Here is a 26,166-nt window from a genome sequence, read left to right as displayed (position 1 = left end):
TCTCCAATAAGGACAGCCAAAAATTTTCTGAAGAATATTCATCAGATTCAGATTTTGATTAATTTCTTAAACATAAAAGATGGAAGAAGGCCCATACGGCTACTTCTCATAATGAAAAAGTATTTTTGGACTCTGTAATGGAAGCCTCAGTTACTTTTGTGCTTGGAGAAGACTGCAGGCCAGCCTCCTCCCCACCGACTATTGACCTTGAAACTTAAGGGGATTCTGTGTTTTGAGAGGTGGGTGCCCAGGGGACATTTGGAGTAATTTTACCCTGGATTCAGGTTTACCCCTTTTCCACAAATTCCCAGAGACTCTGAGAACTATAGGGCCCTGATGCAGGAGTTCAGGATCCTGTGTTTTGTTTGGGTATAAGGTGACAGCCTAAACCAGCATTGCCTGCTCCAACCCCCCCCCCTAGACTCAGAGACTCAGAGTAGGAGGTTGCAATCAGCATAGACATTCTAATGCTGAGGTCTCCTGCTGTTATGTGTCTGCATATCCAGTCTAGGTGTGAAGTGTCTTTCTGTCATTGTGTGAGTCATCCATTGTCCTTTTGTAAGTCAGAATGTGATTAAAGTCTTGTTTAACTAACCATTGTCTGATGTTTATCCTGTTGTATAATTTTTTGTTTCTATTGATCATGTGGTTACTATCCCCCTTGTGTTTTCTATGCAATAAAGCAGTTCCTGTTTTGACTCTCAAGCATTCAGTCTCAGCTTATGTTCTTGGGGGTAGCTATAACAACTTACAGCGGCCGTTATTCTAATAGTGACCGGTATCCAGTAAAGGTTCCTTGGTTGGCGTTTGGCGAGAGGAAGCTGACTTTAGCAGGTATACCCAGTCTGGGGTATCAAGATCTGCTACACTACAGACTCTCTTGGTAATCCCTTAACTAAACCAGATTAATTGCAACATCTCCTTTCTTACAAATAGTTCCCTTCAAGGGAAATTGCTGACTATATGAATCATTACTTATGTACCTCTCTCAAAAAAATCTGCAAGGCCTAAACTCAGAATTTAATGTCCTAGACCCTTCCTATCTAACAATTCTACCACCACCCTTGACATTGACCCTTACATTATTACATTTCTCTGCCCAGCCTTAAAAGAGGCTCTGACAGACTTCTTAGAGCCTATCAAGACAAGCTATTAGATACCACAGGCCAAATAGCAAAAAATGTTGACCTTACAGAGGAAGCAATCGCCTCTAACTGCCCTCTTGACCCCTTTACAATAAGAGAGTGGTTACTAAGATCAATTGCATTCTTAGGTAATACTAATGAAGCCATTGTTGCAGAGAGAAGGAGAAATATTATTTGCAGATTAGAACCAAAATTATCTGATTTTACCTGGCCGCTCCTCTTACAACTCATACAATTCCAGGTCCCAATACTACTACTCCAACCAATAACAAACCGAAGCTCAAAATCAAACATTCTTCCACTCGAGAAGCCATCCTTGGCACTCAAGATCCTTCAGGTCTAGAGATTGCTCCAGGAACAACCCAGGTAACTTAATTTCTTCGTTCATTTAAAAAAAAATTCCCCACAAAAAATAGGTGGCAGACTCACTTTTTCATTCAAAATTGGCATTTAATAACCTCAGATCCCTGGGTTCTCCAAGCAATTTTTGGAGCAACAATATAATTAATTTCTCCTCCCTACAACTTACAAATCCAAATCCCATAAAGTTCTCAAAGCAAGATAAGTCCTCCAAAGATTTAGAAATTTCATCTCTAACCTCAAAACAGGCAATAGAACTTGTTCTCATGGAGGCGAACAGCTACACAAGCAATTTATTCCTTGTAAAAAAAGAAAAACTGATCATTTTGGCCAGTCATCAACCTCAGAAAGCTGAATTCTTCTTTACTTTAACAACTCTTCAAGATGGACGGCATTCATCTTTTTGGAGACTCCAAGACTGAGACTGGTTAGTTCTCTTATGCCTAACCTATGCTTATTTAACTGTTCCCATCCATTAGTCCCACAGGAGATTCCTTTGTTTCTACTGGAACAACATCTTATGGCAATTCACTTGTCTTCATTTCAGACTTTCCTCTGTCCCCTGGATCTTTACCAAGATCTTAAAACCTGTCACTGCTTGGCTCAGATTTAGAGGTGTTCATCTTGTAATTTACATGGATGACATCCTGATTATGAATCAGAATCTCTCCATTCTTATTTCACACCCCAGCCTTACCATTTCTCTCTTAAAAATCTTGATAAACAAGGAGAAGTCTGTCCTTCCTACACAGAACCTAATCTGTCTAGGTTTACAAATCGACACTCCATCCTCCATTCTCAGTCTTCCTCAAGACAAAATTTACAAAAGTAAAGAACAAATATCCTCTGTTCTCAAAAAATCATCCTTTCATTTCAGACTCCTAGTCCAGATAATTAGATTCCTCTCCTCCTCGATCCAAGCTATCTTTATTGTTCCATTGCATTATCGTGCCCTTCAATGGGCTCCATGTACTAATCGGCGGACGGACAGCTTCTTAACTCGCGAAGCTGTCCGCCCGCCTTCGCTACACACGGGTAGTGGATCTGTTAATCAGCTTGCCCGTATGTATCATTACACACTCATCGGAGTGTGTAATGCCTGCCCCTTCATTTGCGCAACCAATCACGTGACTGAAAGGGTTGTCAATCACTGAGAGCGAGCAAGCTCTCGTTGATTCTCCCTCGCTACCTCAGAGGTGGCGTAGGGTGTAAGAAGCAGTGGTCTAATGACTGCTGCTTCATACATTGCGGGAAGCAGGCTCTCATATGCGAACCTGCCCCGCAAGGGCTCCAGAGCAGCTTTCGCTGCTTCGTACATGGAGCCCTATGCCTCAAAATCTTTTTTTGCCATGATCCAACTTAGACTTGAACCTGGGAACTGTTTTTACATCTGCTACAATTGTTTTCCTACATTTAGTCACCAATAAACACGCATAACACAGGTTCTGACCAAAAATGGGCTGGCTCCTAAGCTTTACATTCCTGCATTTTAAATAAAGATAGCAAGAGAATGATAAAAATAATAATAGGAGTAAATTAGAAAGATGCTTAAAATTGTTTGCTCTATCTGAATCATTAAAGAAAAAAAATGGGTTTATTTCCCTTTAATATACAATGTTCTAGATATATTTTTTATCATCCTTTACTATTGGTTGGTTCTTTATCCATATTAATTGCCTAGTTATATGTACTACCTAAACAACAATCGCAAACTCTGGTAAACCATTGTGCAAACGCCATGATGCAATCCCTGTATGTATTCAATATATGCATTAGTGTAATTTCAATTTACACTATTGTCATTATTCAAAACATGATTTTTCTCCTTAAGCACATCATGGCTTTGTGCTGAAAGGGGTTTTTTTTGCTTTCAAGAACCATTGTACGATCTTTCAAAAATATCAAGATGAAATATGAGGGTAAGTAATAGACATCATTTTGAATGTACAGTATTTCAAGCCATGGTGTGTGGTGACAATTACAAATATATTTATAGGTTCTGTAATCAATCATTTGTCTTAAAGAAAATAAAAAATTATTGTTTAATCCATTTGAACTAGGGCATAAAGGGTACACAACGCATGTGTTTAGAGCGTATTATTTATATGTATTATACAGTAAAATTGTTCATTATACAGTTATTTTCTAAACTTCATTTATTATATTTTATAATATTATATAAAAAAATGTTTTAATTTTGTGAAGTTTTGCTCTAGAATCAAGACGATGCAGGATATTAATATCTCACATATAAAATGGCTGTAACTTTTCATGTACACAATACTAGGCTTTTAAACTTTTCGTACATTGTACAACGTGTTTTGTACATTTTCTAAAATGGCACTGTTTCTACCATTGAAACTAAAGAGTATAATACATATAACTAACATCATACACGCATGCTCTATATTCAACATGTTTATTCACAGGTTTCTGATACCTCCGAATGCGGAAAAAGGTGGCCGCTCCCGGCATCTGTCTCTTTCCAGAGCCCGATTTCTGCTTGTGACAGTGCAGCACACTCAGATCTGTCTTTACATAGATCTTAGTATATTGCACTTTTACAAGCAGACATCTTTCTCCGAAAAGAGCCAAACACTGCAAGTGGCTGCCATTTTCCAAATTTAAAGTCATCCAAAACCTCAGAATGCACATGTCTACACTGTTTACCCATAATGCTTCAGCTCAAATCTATGAAAATTTAATTTACAAGTTTTCCTATTAGTTTGGAAGTGTAAAAACTTTACTTTCAATTTCACTCAATTTACACTAGAAATCTGGCACTCTTATTGTAATCTAATACAAAATCAGTGTATTGTTATAACAATATACAGTGTTTAATCTCATACATTGCAGAAGATATCAGATCAAAGTTTGAAATGTGTTGCATATGACAGTGATTCTGTCACAGCTGGTGGTTATTACTGAAAGATCTTAATCTTATCCCTGTTGATCAATGAATCAGGGAGATAAAGTCAGACCCAAAGATACATCACTCACAGATCCATAAACGATAGATCAATGGAGATACACAGGTCTATTTATCAAACTCCGAACGGAGCTTGATGATCCGTGTTTCTGGCGAGCCTTCTGCTCTGAATTGGCGGACAGAAATCAACCCGATCGAATACGATTGGGTTGATTGACACCCCCTGCTAGCCGCAAATCTGCAGGGGGCGGTATTGCACCAGCAGTTCACAAGAACTGCTGGTGCAATGATAAATGCCGTTAGGGTATGCTGTCAGCATTTATCGATGTGCCGCGGACATGGTTCACTATAGCGGATCATGTCCGTCCGCACAATGATAAATGGGGGCCACAGTGTGCACTTAACCTTAGATACTCAGGGTTCCAATATGCCACTATATGTCATAGGTACAACACAAACACTGGTACCAGGTTTCCAGCTTTACAGTGAGGACTCAAGTGAAATAATTTTGACCTTAATCCGCTCACGATCAACTAAATATCAAAATCTAACTTAATAGTTTAAAGTCAATCATAGCATTTGAGATCCAGCATTGGATTACTCCCATAAAGATATGGGGCTGATTCATCAAGCTCCGAATGGAGCTTGATGCAGCTGTTTCTGCACGAGCCTTCAGAAGTTAAAGGGACAGTAAAGTCAAAATTAAACTTTCATGATTCAGATAGAGCATGCAATTTTAAACAACTTTCCAAATTACTTCTGTTTTCAGATTTGCTTTGTTCTTTTTGTATGTTTTATTGAAGAGTAAAACTAGGTAGGCTCATAAGAGATCAGGAGTGTGCACGTATCTTTATTGAAGGAACTGTATGTCTACATTTTACAGTCTCTTGCCATTTGTTGTGGCGCATGTTAATTTGTCTCATGGCAGGAAGCCGGTGCAATACCTTATATTTGTTGGTTTGTACAGGTTAAGGTGATTAAATATTTATTACATTTCAAGCTGCTGCAGTTTACATAACTAAGGATCAACAGTGTGCATCAGTATGTTTGCTTAATATCTATGTTTACTTTAAACTGGCTATTTACACTTAGTAAAAATATTGGATATAAATACAATAGTCATTTCCAGATGAGTTTTTAAATATTACACTTGCACAAGATCAGCCAGGATCAATTTTGCATTGTGATAGTTATAATTCATATGTGTGTTTATTACAGGGTCCCCGTATACTACTGTTTTTAACTTGCTGTGTGCATATAGTGTATGCGTTATACTAAAGTCACAACCAGTAGTGCGACAGCACAGGATAGGGAGTTGTCATGGTTACTATGAACATCAGGCCACATCAGACTCAACCTTGACATGGTCTCCTGTTTCATCTGTTATTGTGTGTCACTATGGCTTAGTGACATCATCAGACATCACGCACATGCACACTCTTTACTTATTTGGGTAGAAAATATTTTACACCAGAAGCTGAGCCCTTCTTCATATTTGCAAGATTCAAAGTTCTGAGAAAAGTAGATCTCTGAAATATTAAAACTAAAAGAAAATTCTACAAGTGCAGTTATATCCTCTACACACATATACACACACGCACACCCACACATCCACGCACCCACACACCCACACACACCCACACACACACACACACACACACACACACCCCCACACCCACACACACCCACTCACCCACACCCACACCCACCCACACCCATCCACACACACACACCCACGCACCCACACCCACACACACACATATACACACACACCCACACATCCACACCCACGCACCCACACCCACACACACACATACACACATATACACCCATACACACACACACACCCACACACACCCACACACCCACACCCACACCCATCCACACACACCCACGCACCCACACACACACACACACACACACATATACACACACATATACACACACACCCACACACACACCCACACCCACCCACACCCACACACACCCACACCCACACACACACCCACACACGCACACACATACCCACACACACACACTCACACACCCACATACCCACACACACACACAAACACACATACCCACACACACACACTCACACACCCACATACCCACACAAAAAAACACACACCCACACATACACACACCATATATATACTTAGGAGTAGTAAAGGTGTAATAACCCTTTGTATATTTTACTTAAAGGACTAGTAAATACAGTAGATTTGCAAAATCAATAAATACATGATATAAAGAAATGCAATAGCACTTAGGGGGAAATTTAATAAGCAGTGGATGCTGCTTTCTCTGCCCGATGTTTCTGGCTCGCCGTAAAAATAAGTTAAGAAGCAGCGGTCGTAAGATGGCGGACTGCAATCATACTGATCCGATCGGGATGATTGACACCCTCTGCTAGCGGCCGATTGTCCGCATATGTGCAGGGGGCAGCATTGCACAAGCATTTCTTATGAAATGCTTATGCAATGTTAAATGCCAACAGCGTATGCTGTCAGCATTTAGCGATGCAGGGCGGACATGATTCCCTATAAGGGTTTAATAAATTTATTTAGTCTGAAATTCAAATGAGTAGTAGATTTTTTTCTGACAAATTTCAGTTATGTCTATTTCCCCTCCCCTTGTATCATGTGACAGCCATCAGCCAATCACAAATGCATATACGTATAATCTGTGAATTCTTGCACATGCTCAGTAGGAGATGGTGACTCCAAAAAGTGTAAATATAAAAAGACTGTGCACATTTTGTTAATGGAGCTAAATTGGAAAGTTGTTTAAAATGCCATACTCTATCTAAATCATGAAAGTTTTATTTTGACTTGAGGGTCCCTTTAATAATACTTGTTCTGTTATTAGTGACCCTTTCATCAGCATCCAAGACATTTTGGTCCACTATGTCTAGCTTTGAGTAGTAATCAATAAATAGGAATTAACCTTAACCACCTTAAACATTAATTAGCTGTCTACTTTCCTTTAAAGGTTTACATAATCTGTATTGAAAGTATTTTGTATTCTTAGAGGGCTTTTTTTGGAGTTGCTCTATTATTTTTAACTTCCCCCTGCAACTCTCCAATAGTAATTTTTTTTTTTATTCAGATGCCCTAAACACGTTTATCATTTGGGGACTTTTTCCACTATTTCATGTACATTAACAGATAATGTTTGTATAGTTATCTTTAGAGCACAGTTCACTCTCTTCCTCTTGTTATTAATAAGACTGTTATTGTGCTCCGTGTGGATTTTTTTGTGTTTTAATTAAGAATCCCAAAGCCTATCCAGTGAGTTTATATTTCTTATCAATAGGATTGTTAAAGCCTGGCAGATGGATGTTGACAATAGATACTATAGTCTATAACTATTCTCCACAGTTTCATTGTTTATATATTATAAGTACCTAGTATCTATACTAAATTCTTTCTATACCACTTGCTTTCCTAAGTTTTCTAAATGTTACATTGTTCTAAGGCCCAAAAGTGGCCCTATGACCCCACAGTTAGCTAGCTAGACTCCTCCATGTTTCATAAAAATGCTTAGGTCCAATTATTACCCCTGACTAGGGGGAGGACTTTATATTAAGAAATAGAGGTTTCATTATAAATGTATATTTTTATTGCTGTAATTTATTCTTTGGGTACTATGCTGTTTGAGTATTTTTGTCATGTAATTATATTCTGCAATACTATGGGGCCAATTTATCAAAGTTCTTGCGGACCTGATCCGACAGTGCGGATCAGGTCGGCAAGACCGCACTGAATGCGGAGAGCAATACGCTCTCCGTATTCAGCATTGCACCAGCAGCTCACAAATGCCGCCCCCAGCGGACTCATGGCCAATCAGCCGCAAGCAGGGAGGTGTCAATCAACCCGATCATACTCGATCTGGTTGAATTCCGGCGATTCCTGTCCGCCTGCTCAGAGACCGCTCTTTAGACCGCTGCTTCATAACTTCTGTTTCTGGCGAATCTGAAGACTCGCCAGAAACACAGGCCCACAAGCTCCGTTCGGAGCTTGATAAATGGGCTCCATTATGTCTGTATTCGTGTCTTAATTATAAAAAGATAGAGAGATGCACTCAGCTGAGACAGAACAAAAGCTGGAAAAACTTCTGTGCCTGTTCATTTTTGGGTGCCACTCAGGGTGCATACTCTTTTAGCACACTATGCCCCTTCACAGAAAAAAAATATCCTGTAGCATATCAGTCTGATCCTGCCCAATGACAGTCCAGCGCCAAAATACCAGGCAATTCTTCTCTGAACAAGGGAAGCAACAACCCCAGACAATCGTTTCGGCCTTCTTTGGGCCTCGTCAGTGAGGTGCAGTTGTATCTCTCTAAGGGCATGTGTGCAAGGAGTCCACGTCTGGTTTCCCCTTTTACTCTTAGGGAGACCCAAGAGCAATTTGCATAAATATAAAAAGAGAGAGAGATGCACTCAGCTGAGACAGAACAAAAGCTGGAAAAACTTCCGTGCCTGTTCATTTTTGGGTGCCACTCAGGGTGCATACTCTTTTAGCACACTATGCCCCTTCACAGAAAAAAAATATCCTGTAGCATATCAGTCTGATCCTGCCCAATGACAGTCCAGCGCCGAAATACCAGGCAATTCTTCTCTGAACAAAGGAAGCAACAACCCCAGACGATCGTTTCGGCCTTCTTTGGGCCTCGTCAGTGAGGTGCAGTTGTATCTCTCTAAGGGCATGTGTGCAAGGAGTCCACGTCTGGTTTCCCCTTTTACTCTTAGGGAGACCCAAGAGCAATTTGCATAAATATAAAAAGAGAGAGAGATGCACTCAGCTGAGACAGAACAAAAGCTGGAAAAACTTCCGTGCCTGTTCATTTTTGGGTGCCACTCAGGGTGCATACTCTTTTAGCACACTATGCCCCTTCACAGAAAAAAAATATCCTGTAGCATATCAGTCTGATCCTGCCCAATGACAGTCCAGCGCCGAAATACCAGGCAATTCTTCTCTGAACAAGGGAAGCAACAACCCCAGACGATCGTTTTGGCCTTCTTTGGGCCTCGTCAGTGAGGTGCAGTTGTATCTCTCTAAGGGCATGTGTGCAAGGAGTCCACGTCTGGTTTCCCCTTTTACTCTTAGGGAGACCCAAGAGCAATTTGCATAAATATAAAAAGAGAGAGAGATGCACTCAGCTGAGACAGAACAAAAGCTGGAAAAACTTCTGTGCCTGTTCATTTTTGGGTGCCACTCAGGGTGCATACTCTTTTAGCACACTATGCCCCTTCACAGAAAAAAAATATCCTGTAGCATATCAGTCTGATCCTGCCCAATGACAGTCCAGCGCCGAAATACCAGGCAATTCTTCTCTGAACAAGGGAAGCAACAACCCCAGACGATCGTTTCGGCCTTCTTTGGGCCTCGTCAGTGAAGTGCAGTTGTATCTCTCTAAGGGCATGTGTGCAAGGAGTCCACGTCTGGTTTCCCCTTTTACTCTTAGGGAGACCCAAGAGCAATTTGCATAAATATAAAAAGAGAGAGAGATGCACTCAGCTGAGACAGAACAAAAGCTGGAAAAACTTCCGTGCCTGTTCATTTTTGGGTGCCACTCAGGGTGCATACTCTTTTAGCACACTATGCCCCTTCACAGAAAAAAAATATCCTGTAGCATATCAGTCTGATCCTGCCCAATGACAGTCCAGCGCCGAAATACCAGGCAATTCTTCTCTGAACAAGGGAAGCAACAACCCCAGACGATCGTTTCGGCCTTCTTTGGGCCTCGTCAGTGAGGTGCAGTTGTATCTCTCTAACGGCATGTGTGCAAGGAGTCCACGTCTGGTTTCCCCTTTTACTCTTAGGGAGACCCAAGAGCAATTTGCATAAATATAAAAAGAGAGAGAGATGCACTCAGCTGAGACAGAACAAAAGCTGGAAAAACTTCTGTGCCTGTTCATTTTTGGGTGCCACTCAGGGTGCATACTCTTTTAGCACACTATGCCCCTTCAGAGGTTGGGGTTGTTGTTTCTCTTGTTCAGAGAAGAATTGCCTGGTATTTCGGCGCTGGACTGTCATTGGGCAGGGTCAGACTGATATGCTACAGGATATTTTTTCTCTGTGAAGGGGCATAGTGTGCTAAAAGAGTATGCACCCTGAGTGACACACTATAATAAAATGAACAGGCACTGAGGTTTTTCCAGCTTTTGGTCTGTCTCAGCTGAGTGCATCTCTCTCTCTCTTTTTATTTATGCAAATTGCTCTTGGGTCTCCCTAAGAGTAAAAGGGGAAACCAGACGTGGACTCCTTGCACACATGCCCTTAGGGAGATGCGACTGCACCTCACTGACGAGGCCCACAGAAGGCTGAAACGATCGTCTGGGGTTGTTGTTTCTCTTGTTCCGAGAAGAATTGCCTGGTATTTCGGCGCTGGACTGTCATTGGGCAGGGTCAGACTGATATGCTACAGGATATTTTTTCTCTGTGAAGGGGCATAGTGTGCTAAAAGAGTATGCACCCTGAGTGACACACTATAATAAAATGAACAGGCACGGAGGTTTTTCCAGCTTTTGTTCTGTCTCAGCTGAGTGCATCTCTCTCTCTCTTTTTATTTATGCAAATTGCTCTTGGGTCTCCCTAAGAGTAAAAGGGGGAAACCAGACATGGACTCCTTGCACACATGCCCTTAGAGAGATGCGACTGCACCTCACTGACGAGGCCCACAGAAGGCCGAAACGATCGTCTGGGGTTGTTGTTTCTCTTGTTCAGAGAAGAATTGCCTGGTATTTCGGCGCTGGACTGTCATTGGGCAGGGTCAGACTGATATGCTACAGGATATTTTTTCTCTGTGAAGGGGCATAGTGTGCTAAAAGAGTATGCACCCTGAGTGACACACTATAATAAAATGAACAGGCACGGAGGTTTTTCCAGCTTTTGTTCTGTCTCAGCTGAGTGCATCTCTCTCTCTCTTTTTATTTATGCAAATTGCTCTTGGGTCTCCCTAAGAGTAAAAGGGGAAACCAGACGTGGACTCCTTGCACACATGCCCTTAGAGAGATGCGATTGCACCTCACTGACGAGGCCCACAGAAGGCCGAAACGATCGTCTGGGGTTGTTGTTTCTCTTGTTCAGAGTAGAATTGCCTGGTAATTCGGCGCTGGACTGTCATTGGGCAGGGTCAGACTGATATGCTACAGGATATTTTTTCTCTGTGAAGGGGCATAGTGTGCTAAAAGAGTATGCACCCTGAGTGACACACTATAATAAAATGAACAGGCACGGAGGTTTTTCCAGCTTTTGTTCTGTCTCAGCTGAGTGCATCTCTCTCTCTCTTTTTATGTATTCGTGTCTTACCTTTTTTATATATTACCTGGTAGACAATTTGTAAGCCTGATGTCATCGTTGCTGAGACTTTAAAGGGACGGTAAAGTGAAAATTAAACTTTCAGGATTCAGAATGAGCATGCAATTTTTAACATTTATTAATTATTTATTTATTTATTTTCGTAGTGTTGTTGTGGTCAAACACAATACTTGTAAGCAAAAAGTGTTAGATATTGTATATATTTTTTTTTTAAACATAATTTTTTATTGAGGTTTAGTTAAAGGCATACATAGATCATAATAACCAATTCTTATGTCACATGAGGTAAAGCTTTCAATGTTACAGGAGTAGTAAAATAGGCATAAAAGAGACGTATAATATATAATAGCCGACAAGTTACATAGCCTGCAAGCATTATACAGGTAGGATACTGATCTTTCGGGAACCTTCTATATGACACATTAAATCACTTTTGAACCAACAAAAGAAACAGGTTGTAATAAAGCAAAAGAAGGAAATTGTACCTAAGGAGATCACTTTTGGATCTCATTAATAAACCTTGATTTTTTAAGATTAACAACAGTTTTGTTCTTGAGGTCCCGAGGACTCATACACCATAGAACAAGGAGGGTATTAACTGGGACTATTAATAAATCCACAGGACTACTCATAAATTGTATAGATTATTAAAGTAAATAAAGGAAATATTGTGGACTAAAATTAGCTAGTTGAATGGGTGCTTTTGGACCTGTTAGTGTAAGGTAGTTAAAGGTTGGTATTGTAAGCACCAATATGAGTAAATATATAGATTTGTTGTGTAGACATTATGGTGGAATATGCAGGTAAAAATAATTAAAGTATGGCATAGGCAAGATAAGCCATATAGATAGCCCTCCAACATTAGGGGGTACCTTAGGGGTTGGGGGGAGAGGAGGTGGTAAGTTGAATAAGGTTTATGCGATTTATATGGAATACCATGAATATGGTGTTAATGGTAACAGAGCAGGTCCAGCCTGCACCAGGAACCTATCTACTGCGTGCCACTCAGGGTGCATACTCTTTTAGCACACTATGCCCCTTCACAGAAAAAAAATATCCTGTAGCATATCAGTCTGATCCTGCCCAATGACAGTCCAGCGCCAAAATACCAGGCAATTCTTCTCTGAACAAGGGAAGCAACAACCCCAGACAATCGTTTCGGCCTTCTTTGGGCCTCGTCAGTGAGGTGCAGTTGTATCTCTCTAAGGGCATGTGTGCAAGGAGTCCACGTCTGGTTTCCCCTTTTACTCTTAGGGAGACCCAAGAGCAATTTGCATAAATATAAAAAGAGAGAGAGATGCACTCAGCTGAGACAGAACAAAAGCTGGAAAAACTTCCGTGCCTGTTCATTTTTGGGTGCCACTCAGGGTGCATACTCTTTTAGCACACTATGCCCCTTCACAGAAAAAAAATATCCTGTAGCATATCAGTCTGATCCTGCCCAATGACAGTCCAGCGCCGAAATACCAGGCAATTCTTCTCTGAACAAAGGAAGCAACAACCCCAGACGATCGTTTCGGCCTTCTTTGGGCCTCGTCAGTGAGGTGCAGTTGTATCTCTCTAAGGGCATGTGTGCAAGGAGTCCACGTCTGGTTTCCCCTTTTACTCTTAGGGAGACCCAAGAGCAATTTGCATAAATATAAAAAGAGAGAGAGATGCACTCAGCTGAGACAGAACAAAAGCTGGAAAAACTTCCGTGCCTGTTCATTTTTGGGTGCCACTCAGGGTGCATACTCTTTTAGCACACTATGCCCCTTCACAGAAAAAAAATATCCTGTAGCATATCAGTCTGATCCTGCCCAATGACAGTCCAGCGCCGAAATACCAGGCAATTCTTCTCTGAACAAGGGAAGCAACAACCCCAGACGATCGTTTTGGCCTTCTTTGGGCCTCGTCAGTGAGGTGCAGTTGTATCTCTCTAAGGGCATGTGTGCAAGGAGTCCACGTCTGGTTTCCCCTTTTACTCTTAGGGAGACCCAAGAGCAATTTGCATAAATATAAAAAGAGAGAGAGATGCACTCAGCTGAGACAGAACAAAAGCTGGAAAAACTTCTGTGCCTGTTCATTTTTGGGTGCCACTCAGGGTGCATACTCTTTTAGCACAGTTTCTCTTGTTCAGAGAAGAATTGCCTGGTATTTCGGCGCTGGACTGTCATTGGGCAGGGTCAGACTGATATGCTACAGGATATTTTTTCTCTGTGAAGGGGCATAGTGTGCTAAAAGAGTATGCACCCTGAGTGACACACTATAATAAAATGAACAGGCACTGAGGTTTTTCCAGCTTTTGGTCTGTCTCAGCTGAGTGCATCTCTCTCTCTCTTTTTATTTATGCAAATTGCTCTTGGGTCTCCCTAAGAGTAAAAGGGGAAACCAGACGTGGACTCCTTGCACACATGCCCTTAGGGAGATGCGACTGCACCTCACTGACGAGGCCCACAGAAGGCTGAAACGATCGTCTGGGGTTGTTGTTTCTCTTGTTCCGAGAAGAATTGCCTGGTATTTCGGCGCTGGACTGTCATTGGGCAGGGTCAGACTGATATGCTACAGGATATTTTTTCTCTGTGAAGGGGCATAGTGTGCTAAAAGAGTATGCACCCTGAGTGACACACTATAATAAAATGAACAGGCACGGAGGTTTTTCCAGCTTTTGTTCTGTCTCAGCTGAGTGCATCTCTCTCTCTCTTTTTATTTATGCAAATTGCTCTTGGGTCTCCCTAAGAGTAAAAGGGGAAACCAGACATGGACTCCTTGCACACATGCCCTTAGAGAGATGCGACTGCACCTCACTGACGAGGCCCACAGAAGGCCGAAACGATCGTCTGGGGTTGTTGTTTCTCTTGTTCAGAGAAGAATTGCCTGGTATTTCGGCGCTGGACTGTCATTGGGCAGGGTCAGACTGATATGCTACAGGATATTTTTTCTCTGTGAAGGGGCATAGTGTGCTAAAAGAGTATGCACCCTGAGTGACACACTATAATAAAATGAACAGGCACGGAGGTTTTTCCAGCTTTTGTTCTGTCTCAGCTGAGTGCATCTCTCTCTCTCTTTTTATTTATGCAAATTGCTCTTGGGTCTCCCTAAGAGTAAAAGGGGAAACCAGACGTGGACTCCTTGCACACATGCCCTTAGAGAGATGCGATTGCACCTCACTGACGAGGCCCACAGAAGGCCGAAACGATCGTCTGGGGTTGTTGTTTCTCTTGTTCAGAGTAGAATTGCCTGGTAATTCGGCGCTGGACTGTCATTGGGCAGGGTCAGACTGATATGCTACAGGATATTTTTTCTCTGTGAAGGGGCATAGTGTGCTAAAAGAGTATGCACCCTGAGTGACACACTATAATAAAATGAACAGGCACGGAGGTTTTTCCAGCTTTTGTTCTGTCTCAGCTGAGTGCATCTCTCTCTCTCTTTTTATGTATTCGTGTCTTACCTTTTTTATATATTACCTGGTAGACAATTTGTAAGCCTGATGTCATCGTTGCTGAGACTTTAAAGGGACGGTAAAGTGAAAATTAAACTTTCAGGATTCAGAATGAGCATGCAATTTTTAACATTTATTAATTATTTATTTATTTATTTTCGTAGTGTTGTTGTGGTCAAACACAATACTTGTAAGCAAAAAGTGTTAGATATTGTATATATTTTTTTTTTTAAACATAATTTTTTATTGAGGTTTAGTTAAAGGCATACATAGATCATAATAACCAATTCTTATGTCACATGAGGTAAAGCTTTCAATGTTACAGGAGTAGTAAAATAGGCATAAAAGAGACGTATAATATATAATAGCCGACAAGTTACATAGCCTGCAAGCATTATACAGGTAGGATACTGATCTTTCGGGAACCTTCTATATGACACATTAAATCACTTTTGAACCAACAAAAGAAACAGGTTGTAATAAAGCAAAAGAAGGAAATTGTACCTAAGGAGATCACTTTTGGATCTCATTAATAAACCTTGATTTTTTAAGATTAACAACAGTTTTGTTCTTGAGGTCCCGAGGACTCATACACCATAGAACAAGGAGGGTATTAACTGGGACTATTAATAAATCCACAGGACTACTCATAAATTGTATAGATTATTAAAGTAAATAAAGGAAATATTGTGGACTAAAATTAGCTAGTTGAATGGGTGCTTTTGGACCTGTTAGTGTAAGGTAGTTAAAGGTTGGTATTGTAAGCACCAATATGAGTAAATATATAGATTTGTTGTGTAGACATTATGGTGGAATATGCAGGTAAAAATAATTAAAGTATGGCATAGGCAAGATAAGCCATATAGATAGCCCTCCAACATTAGGGGGTACCTTAGGGGTTGGGGGGAGAGGAGGTGGTAAGTTGAATAAGGTTTATGCGATTTATATGGAATACCATGAATATGGTGTTAATGGTAACAGAGCAGGTCCAGCCTGCACCAGGAACCTATCTACTGCGGCTATGTGACAGAGCTGCAGATCACATCATAGTTCTACCAGGCTCACAGAAGAATTAAGCTGTAGCCCAATTTCTTAACTACTATTTATGTGGCTTTAGAGGTTATGTTGCGGGAATAAAAGAGAACATATATACATAGGTAATCCAAACCAGTTATTGATATGTGAGGGTTGAAACTAACCCCTTATATTGAAATATGAGTAATTATGTTGCTCATGGCTCACCGCCTCGGCCGCCGGCAGTGGCACCATACAAGACCAGTCAGCAGGGGTTGGAAGAGTATTTTTAAGTAGATATATAGCAGTCAAAGTTTATGAGAAACTGCGTTTAGAACTTAAACCATTCCTATGTGTAACATATTCTTTTACTGAGGAAAGTCTTCAACATTACTGCCATACAGCTGACTTGCAAACTAGAGGTACTGTTAGGTAGTTGAGAATTATAAATTAGAATGCTACCAGGGATATCTATGGGTACATATTGACATTAACCGTCAGGCAGGTGCTTAGCACCTCTGAACCAAGTGTATTAGGGTAAACATATAACTAGGAACTGTGCCATAACCTTAGAACCTTACGTAAACATTAATATTGCGCCAAAATAAGATGTGCATGGGATAGGTTTTCTGTTTTGTAGGGACTTACAGTATTCTAAAGCCCATTGGAGCTAGAAGTGTAGGATATCGCAATTAAACATGGTACTAATGCATCAAGAACTGCAGGAAATACAATATACAAAAACCCTCTACATGTTGGCTCCACTATAATAAGAAGAGACTCTAAAATAGTGGCTAATATAAACAAGTTAGAATTCAGAGAGCGGTAATGTTAAGGGTAAGCAATTGCAAGCATTGGGATCATTAAAGTGAGAATATTGAATTGCAAACAAGTGTATAGCCTGTACACTGCGGAGGTTAGTTTAAAACAGGAAGCAAGGTAGAAGAAGTGAGCTCTTTGGATTGATGTGAATGGGTGCGGTCTACATTATGTTATGAGTGTGCTATAATTAGTGCTCAGCACGTGTGTAAACCAGACAGAATTGGAGTTGTAAATTGCTCCTTTAAGCTCTACAACCTAGATGGGAGTGTGGCCCTATGGAGAAAAGCTATCTGGAAGAGCTGTGAATGAGAGGCTGCACGAGCAATAATATAAACAACATGTACAAACATCTATATGCTCTGCAGCGGTATGACCTGAGAGACTGAGCTCACTTCCTGTTTACTGAAGTAATAATGCCTTGGTACCGTAGTCAGCCACAGGCCTACTCATATAGTGTGAAATATTGTCCCTGGAAACAATGAGCTCTCAACTCAAATATAGGGGCCACACACATGAAAGTCAGAGCATAGCAATATTAAAGGACAAAACAAGTCTATGGTAGTTGTACTAAAAGTAATTGTTATGGCTAAAGAAATGTAGCAGCACAATAAGCAGTCCCATTAGTATGTGTGCGGGAGGATGTTCAGACTGGAAATAGTTTTCATACATGCTGTAAATCAAAAGCTGCTAGCATAGTCATAAGGAGCTCCAAATTAGCCGATGCCACTTCTCAGGTTACCGGGAGCATATTGTACTTGTAGTGTGAGGCCCATTAATGCACACCAACTTACAGTGCTCATCCTGTGCTGAGACTCCCAACGTGAACACAGCGCATAGGCTCTGAGTCTATCTGTCCCTGTGAGAAATGTGTTGTGCGGTCCGTACCTCTCCAGTGGGTTCCAAGATGTCAGCAGGAATTTGCGCGGTCCCTGCCTTTGTGTCCAGCTGCAGCTGCTCCGTAGCGCATTTGTCTGCGGCGTTTCTCTAGAGGCTTCAAGGTGCGCAGCTGTTGGGGAATCGCCCAGATCATCCTCGGACTGCGATCCGCCGCCGGTATCCAGCTGAGTGAGCTCCCTGGTCCTCTCGACCATGCTTTGTAGGCAAATGGGTGTCGGTCTTGGAAGAGAAGATGGCGGCTGCCTCTGTTCTAAGCTGCTTTCTGTGTCTTCTGAGTTCCTCACATGAGTAGTCAAGGTGGGTAGATAGTTAGCATGTCTGGCGTGAGGCTTACAAAATTCAGTCAATGTGTTACTAAGAGTCCCGCCATATCGGTCTATTAGTACATGCATCTGACTCAAGATGGAAGCTGCAGTGTCGTCGCACATTGTAGGCCAGAGAGAATCAGAGAGCCCGGGACTCGAAAGATAGGGCGGTAAGTGCTGTGCTGCTTTCCAGAAGTAGTGATAGATAGATCTTCCACATACACCCCTTAGGCAAAGTGAAAAGTGGAGAAAATAGACAGTAGATCACTTGAAAATAATAAATATATCAGGAGCTCTGTAAAAGTGCGTCTTGTCTTAGTGAAGGTTGGCTCCTCCCCCCAGATATTGTATATTTAATTTGCATATCTTACCCAGAGTTCCCTGATGAATTGATAACAAAGTACTTCTGGGGATACTTGCCTAGATTTGCTGATTCTCTGTACAATAATTCTATGGCTCTTACTTTTATGAAATGGATGATTTTAATCTCATGCTTTTATCTCCATCAACACTCAAATGAGTGTATATATGGTAAAATACACAAAAAAGAAAAAATAGACACAACGGCTATATATATATATATATATATATATATATATATATATACTAGTCCTAAAGCCCGTGTACACGGGCCATTTTTTGCAGTACAGCGGTCCCACCCCTTGCTCTCTCTCTATCCCCCCTCTCTTTTGCTCTCTCTTTCTCCCCTCTCTTTTGCTCTCTCTTTCTCCCCTCTCTTTTGCTCTCTCTCTCCTCTCTTTTACTCTCTCTCTCCCCCCTCTCTTTTACTCTATCTGTCCCCCCTCTCTTTTGCTCTCTCTCTCCCCCCTCTCTTTTGCTCTCTCTCTCCCCCCTCTCTTTTGCTGTCTCTCTCCCCCCTCTCTTTTGCTCTCTCTCTCCCCTCTCGTTTGCTCTCTCTTCCCCCTCTCTTTTGCTCTCTCTCTCCCCACTCTCTTTTGCGCTCTCTCCCCCTCTCTTTTGCGCTCTCTCCTTCTCTCTTTTGTGCTCTCTCCCCCTCTCTTTTGCGCTCTCTCCCACTCTCTTTTGTGCACTCTCCCCCCTCTCTTTTGTTCACTCTCCCTCCTCTCTTTTGTGCACTCTCCCCCTCTCTTTTGTGCACTCCCCCCCTCTCTTTTGTGCTCTATCCCCCCTCTCTTTTGCTGTCTCTCTTCCCCCTCTCTTTTGCCGTCTCTCTCCCCCTCTCTTTTGCCGTCTCTCTCCCCCTCTCTTTTGTGCTCTCTCCCCCTCTCTTTTGTGCACTCTCTCCCCCCTCTCTTTTGTGCACTCTCCCTCCTCTCTTTTGTGCACTCTCCCCCTCTCTTTTGTGCACTCTCCCCCCCTCTCTTTTGTGCTCTATCCCCCCTCTCTTTTGCCGTCTCTCTCCCCCCTCTCTTTTGCCGTCTCTCTCCCCCCTCTCTTTTGCCGTCTCTCTCCCCCCTCTCTTTTGCAGTCTATCTCCCCCCTCTCTTTTGTGCTCTCTCCCCCCTCTCTTTTGTGCTCTCTCCCCCCTCTCTTTTGCTGGCTCTCTCCCCCCTCTCTTTTGCTGGCTATCTCCCCCCTCTCTTTTGTGCTCTCTCCCCCCTCTCTTTTGCTGTCTCTCTCCCCCTCTCTTTTGTGCTCTCCCCCCTCTCTTTTGCTGTCTCTCTCCCCCTCTCTTTTCCTGTCTCCCTACCCCCTCTCTTTTGTGCTCTCTCCCCCCTCTCTTTTGCTGTCTCTCTCCCCCCTCTCTTTTGCTGTCTCTCTCCCCCCTCTCTTTTGCTGTCTCTCTCCCCCTCTCTTTTGCTGTCTCTCTCCCCCCTCTCTTTTGCTGTCTCTCTCCCCCCTCTCTTTTGCTGTCTCTCTCCCCCCTCCCTCCTCTCTTTTGTGCTCTATCCCCCCTCTCTTTTGCCGTCTCACTCCCCCCTCTCTTTTGCCGTCTCTCTCCCCCCTCTCTTTTGCCATCTCTCTCCCCCTCTCTTTTGCGCTCTCTCCCCCTATCTTTTGCGCTCTCTCCCCCTCTCTTTTGTGCACTCTCTCCCCCCTCTCTTTTGTGCACTCTCCCTCCTCTCTTTTGTGCACTCTCCCCCCTCTCTTTTGTGCACTCTCCCCCCTCTCTTTTGTGCTCTATATCCCCTCTCTTTTGCCGTCTCTCTCCCCCCTCTCTTTTGCCGTCTCTCTCCCCCTCTCTTTTGCCGTCTCTCTCCCCCCTCTCTTTTGCCGTCTATCTCCCCCTCTCTTTTCCTGTCTCCCTACCCCCCTCTCTTTTGTGCTCTCTCCCCCCTCTCTTTTGCTGTCTCTCTCCCCCCTCTCTTTTGCTGTCTCTCTCCCCCCTCTCTTTTGCTGTCTCTCTCCCCCTCTCTTTTGCTGTCTCTCTCCCCCCTCTCTTTTGCTGTCTCTCTCCCCCCTCTCTTTTGCTGTCTCTCTCCCCCCTCCCCCCTCTCTTTTGCCATCTCTCTCCCCCCTCTCTTTTGTGCTCTCTCCCCCCTCTCTTTTGTGCTCTCTCCCCCCTCTCTTTTGCTGGCTCTCTCCCCCCTCTCTTTTGCTGGCTCTCTCCCCCCTCTCTTTTGTGCTCTCTCCCCCCTCTCTTTTGCTGTCTCTCTCCCCCTCTCTTTTGTGCTCTCCCCCTTCTCTTTTGCTGTCTCTCTCCCCCCTCTCTTTTGCCGTCTCTCTCCCCCCTCTCTTTTGCCATCTCTCTCCCCCTCTCTTTTGCGCTCTCTCCCCCTCTCTTTTGCGCTCTCTCCCCCTCTCTTTTGTGCACTCTCTCCCCCCTCTCTTTTGTGCACTCTCCCTCCTCTCTTTTGTGCACTCTCCCCCCTCTCTTTTGTGCTCTATCCCCCCTCTCTTTTGTGCTCTATCCCCCCTCTCTTTTGCCGTCTCTCTCCCCCCTCTCTTTTGTCATCTCTCTCCCCCCTCTCTTTTGCCGTCTCTCTCCCCCCCCTCTTTTGCCGTCTCTCTCCCCCCTCTCTTTTGCCGTCTATCTCCCCCCTCTCTTTTGCCGTCTCTCTCCCCCCTCTCTTTTGTGCTCTCTCCCCCCTCTCTTTTGTGCTCTCTCCCCCCTCTCTTTTGCTGGCTCTCTCCCCCCTCTCTTTTGCTGGCTCTCTCCCCCCTCTCTTTTGTGCTCTCTCCCCCCTCTCTTTTGCTGTCTCTCTCCCCCTCTCTTTTGTGCTCTCTCCCCCCTCTCTTTTGTGCTCTCCCCCCCTCTCTTTTGCTGTCTCTCTCCCCCCTCTCTTTTCCTGTCTCCTACCCCCCCTCTCTTTTGTGCTCTCTCCCCCCTCTCTTTTGCTGTCTCTCTCCCCCCTCTCTTTTGCTGTCTCTCTCCCCCTCTCTTTTGCTGTCTCTCTCCCCCCTCTCTTTTGCTGTCTCTCTCCCCCCTCTCTTTTGCTGTCTCTCTCCCCCCCTCTCTTTTGCTGTCTCTCTCTCCCTCCCTCCCTCTTTTGCTGTCTCTCTCTCCCTCTCTCTATCCCCCTCTTCTGCTCTCTCTATCCCTACCTCTTTAGAGCTCTCTGTCTCTTAGCAGCCAGCCCCGCCCGCGTCACACCCACATCCCACCCGCCCGGCCGCGCCCACTCCACCACACGATGCCAGGTTAGTTGGAAGGCCAGGTGCGTTTGTCCTCGTGCGCAGTCTCTACTGCACATGACAGCTTCGGACAAACACACTTGGCCTTTTATTATATAGGATATATATATATATATATATATATATATATATATATATATATATACAGGTGACCCTCGGTTTACAAAGGTTCAATTTGCACCGTTTAAGATTAACAATCTTTTTTTCCAGTCATGTGACTGCTATTGAAAAGCATTGAGAAGCAGTGCATTGATTAAAATAGCCAGTAGGTGGAGCTGTCCGCTTGTGTTGCAGCAAAGATATGCAAGCCAAGCAAGCTAAAATAAATCAGTATAACTAGACCTGAGCTATCAAGCAGCTTTCATAGGAACAAGATCTTCCTGTCTATAAATCAGTCCAAATTGGAATGCATAGAAAGGATTGTTTGCAGAAAAATGCAAGTAAAGTGTGTGTTGTGTGATTATTGTATTAGGTTTATAATGCTGTTTAACAAATGTTTTTGTTCATTTAACTTAGTTTAATTATATATTCTGTGTTGTGTGATTATTTTATTAGGTTTATAATGCTGTTTAGCATTTAAAGTCTTCATTTCAAAGCTTTAAAAATAATGTGTTAGGTGTTACTTATGACAATTTTGAGAGGGGCCTGGAACCTAACTCCCTCACTTCCCATTGACTTACATTATAAACTGGGTTTCAATTTACAACGGTTTCGATTTACAACCATTCCTTCTGTAACCTATCCCCAGCGTAAACTGAGGGCTACCTGTATATGTATATATATATATATATATATATATATATATATATGTGTGTGTGTGTGTGTATATGTATGTGCATTTGTTGTCTCATGTACAAATATAGCAGCAGTCAGCAGAATTAGACCATTGTTAGTGCCAGATTTCCTCATATGAAAGTGAGTTGTACTTTTACATAAAGAAATCTGGCACTAAAAATAGACGAATGGCACAGACTGCTGCCACATTCACCATTCGTTTTGCACATGAAACAGCAAATTCCCATATGTAATATATATATAAAATCTTCAGTTCTTTAAAGAACAATGTGCATGAAAATCATGTTATGTAGCAATTATTTTTAAGCCATGAAGATGCAAAATTTCCACATATACATGTTTGCTGAAAGATGTTATTTATACTTTAGGTTAATAGGTTCCAGGGGCCATGTGCACTCAGTAATACAATTAAAAGGTTGTGACTCCCCTACTAAATGTGAACTTCCCTTAATCTTATATAAACATGATTTAGGTCACAGCAGACAATGTCACATTATATACACTGATGATACAGCAGTGACATGGAACAACTAGTGTACCTGCTGCTGGGTGCTTGTGGCGCTTCAGATCTCCTCACAGGAGAAATGCCTTAGTTTCACCACAGTTAATAGAGATCACATATTTTATACAACATAACACCCATATGACATCTTAATCTTAACATCTATTTTCTTCTTTAAAGGGACAATCTAGTAAAAACTAAACTTTCGTGATTCAGATAGTGCATGCAATTTTAAACAACTTTCCAATTTACTTTTATCATCAAATTTGCTTTGTTCTTTTGGTATTCTTTGTTAAAAGCTAAACCTAGGTAGACTCATATGCTAATTTGTAAGCCCTTGAATTTAGGAGTCAGCACTTATTGGCTAAATTGCAAGCCTGTCAAAAGAACTGAAATAAGAAGGCAGTCTGCAGAGGTTTAGAAACAAGGTAATCACTGAGGTAAAAAGTATATTAATATAACCGTGTTGGTTTTGCAAAACTGGGGAATGGGTAATAAAAGAATTATCTATTTTTTTAATCAATAAAAAAAAATTTATTGTCCCTTTTATTTACTTCCTCCCCCAACACACATGGTCACTGGTGTATACATAATAAAACATAATGCTCCATGAGATATATATTTTTTTACCAATTTTCCAATATTTGAACTCTGAAAATTGTGCTTCTTCTACTGCTCTAGTGCCGATGGAAAACCTGGAAGGCCTGTGGCAGATTAAAGCATTTCACCCATCAACACTCTTTAGCTAGCCTCAGCATAAGAGTCAAGATTAACAGGCTCAAGAAGCTTTTCAAGAGGTGTGTTCCTGGACTGCAAAATAATGTAAGTTGTGCTAATAAACAGTCAGCCAGATTACGAGTTTTGCGTTATCGCTGCTCGCTAATTACTTGTATGTTATTTTCACCGCTCACCTTTCATATCGCTGGTATTACAGGTTTTAAAAAAAACAGCTTGTGCAGGCGATATGGTTGCATTGAGCTCCATACCTCACCCAAATACAAGCGGTGTTTTGACATCAATGGGGAGAGCTGACAAAAAAAAAGCCTAACACCTGCGATTGCGGAAACAAAAGCTCCATAACACAGCCCCATTTTATGGGGAAAGAAAAAGTTACGTTTAACCCTAACACCCTAACATAAACCCCACGTCTAGAAATGACTAATCTGATGCCCCTAACAACACCGCCACCTACATAAAACTATTAACCACTAACCTGCTGCCCTTAACATTGCTCCCACATAAATAAACCTATTAACCCCTAATCTGCTGCCCCTAACATCGCCGCCAATTACATTACAGTTATTAACCCCTAAACCACCACCCTCCCGCATCGCAAACACTATTTAAATATTATTAACCCATAATCTGCCGTCCGCCTACACCACACCAATACAATAAACCTATTAACCCCTAATCGCATTCTGTTGGCTGATTGGATCAGCCAATAGGATGAAAGCTCAATCCTATTGGCTGATTGCAACAGCCAATAGGATTTTTTACCCTGTAATTCCTATTGGCTGATAGAATTCTATCAGCCAATCGGAATGTAAGGGATGCCTTCTTGGATGACGTACCTTAAAGGGAAACTTCATTCTTCGTTGACCATCGGAAGAAGAGGATGCTCAACGCCGCATGTCTTGAAGATGGACCCGCTCCGCGCCTGTCAGAGTGCCAGGAATCAGACTGAGACGAGAAGTGCAAAAATAATCACACCTTTATTAATAGCAAAAAATAATAAAAAGTCCACAAGTCAAATAACAAGCCAGGAGTCAAAACCAGAGCTTTTAGTCAGACAAGCCGAGTCAGGAGCCAAAGCGAATAGTCAGACGAGCCGGAATCAGCAACAAGGAAAACAGCAAGTCAGAAGTCAGAAACAAGTCAGGGATCAGGAACCAGGAAGGACGTCAGGCAGCAAGGTAATACACAGGAACTCTCACAGACAGGTCTGAGACAATGCAAAGGCAAAGCATACTGAACAGAGGCCCTTTAAATAATAAGTGATGACATCACAATTCTGAGACTGCATCCTGTCTCACATGGATGATGCATACCAGTCTGGCCATAAAAGGAAGTGCAGGAAATGAGCAGCATCCCCCACAATGCACCATAGTCAGGAAGAGAGGTGAGTAAAATGGCTGCCAGCAGCACATAGCAAACAAAACAGGGAAAAACCCCTGACAGTACCCTCCCCTCAATGACCCCTCCCCCGCGGGAGGACAAAAGGCTTATTGGGGAAACGGGCATGGAAGGCACGGAGGAGGGCAGGAGCATGAACATCAGAGGAGGGAACCCAAGAACGCTCCTCCGGACTGTAGCCCCTCCAGTGAACCAAATACTGTACACGGCCCCTGGACATACGAGAGTCAATAATACTGTTGACCTCATACTCCTCATGGTTGTCAACAAAGATAGGACGGGGATGAGGCAAAACAGTGGTAAACCGATTACAAACCAATGGTTTCAAGAGGGAGACATGAAAAACATTGGAGATGCGCATAGCAGGAGAAAGGTCAAGAGCGTAGGCCACAGGATTAACCCGTCGGAGTATTCGAAAAGGACCAACATAACGGGGAGCCAATTGATTGGAAGGCACAAGAAGGTTCACGTTGCGGGAGGACAGCCAAACTCTCTCACCAACCTGGTAGGAAGGCACGGGCAGACGCCTACGATCAGCCTGGAACTTTAGGCGCTGCATAGAACGATGAAGGCAATCCTGAATCCCTCAGACATGAATGAATTGCGCAACAAGGATGGTTGAAACCCATAATTCGCCATGAGCGGGGATAACTTGGAGGAAGCATTAATAGCACTATTACGAGCAAACTCTGCCCAAGGTAACAGTTCAGACCAATTATTGTGGTGATCTGAGACATAGCAATGGAGGAACTGTTCCAGAGCTTGATTAGACCGTTCCGCAGCCCCATTGGATTGAGGGTGATATGCCGAGGAGAAGGAAAGCAGGATCCCCATTTGAGCACAAAAGGAACGCCAAAATCTGGAGACAAACTGGCTTCCCTCGGTCCGACACTATCTCCTTGGGTAACCCATGTAAACGGAAGACCTCCCGGGCAAAAATTGAAGCAAGCTCCTGAG

The sequence above is a fragment of the Bombina bombina genome, chromosome 2 (genome assembly GCF_027579735.1).
Source record: "Bombina bombina isolate aBomBom1 chromosome 2, aBomBom1.pri, whole genome shotgun sequence".
Lineage (NCBI taxonomy): Eukaryota > Metazoa > Chordata > Amphibia > Anura > Bombinatoridae > Bombina > Bombina bombina.
This window is presented reverse-complemented; position numbering follows the sequence as displayed.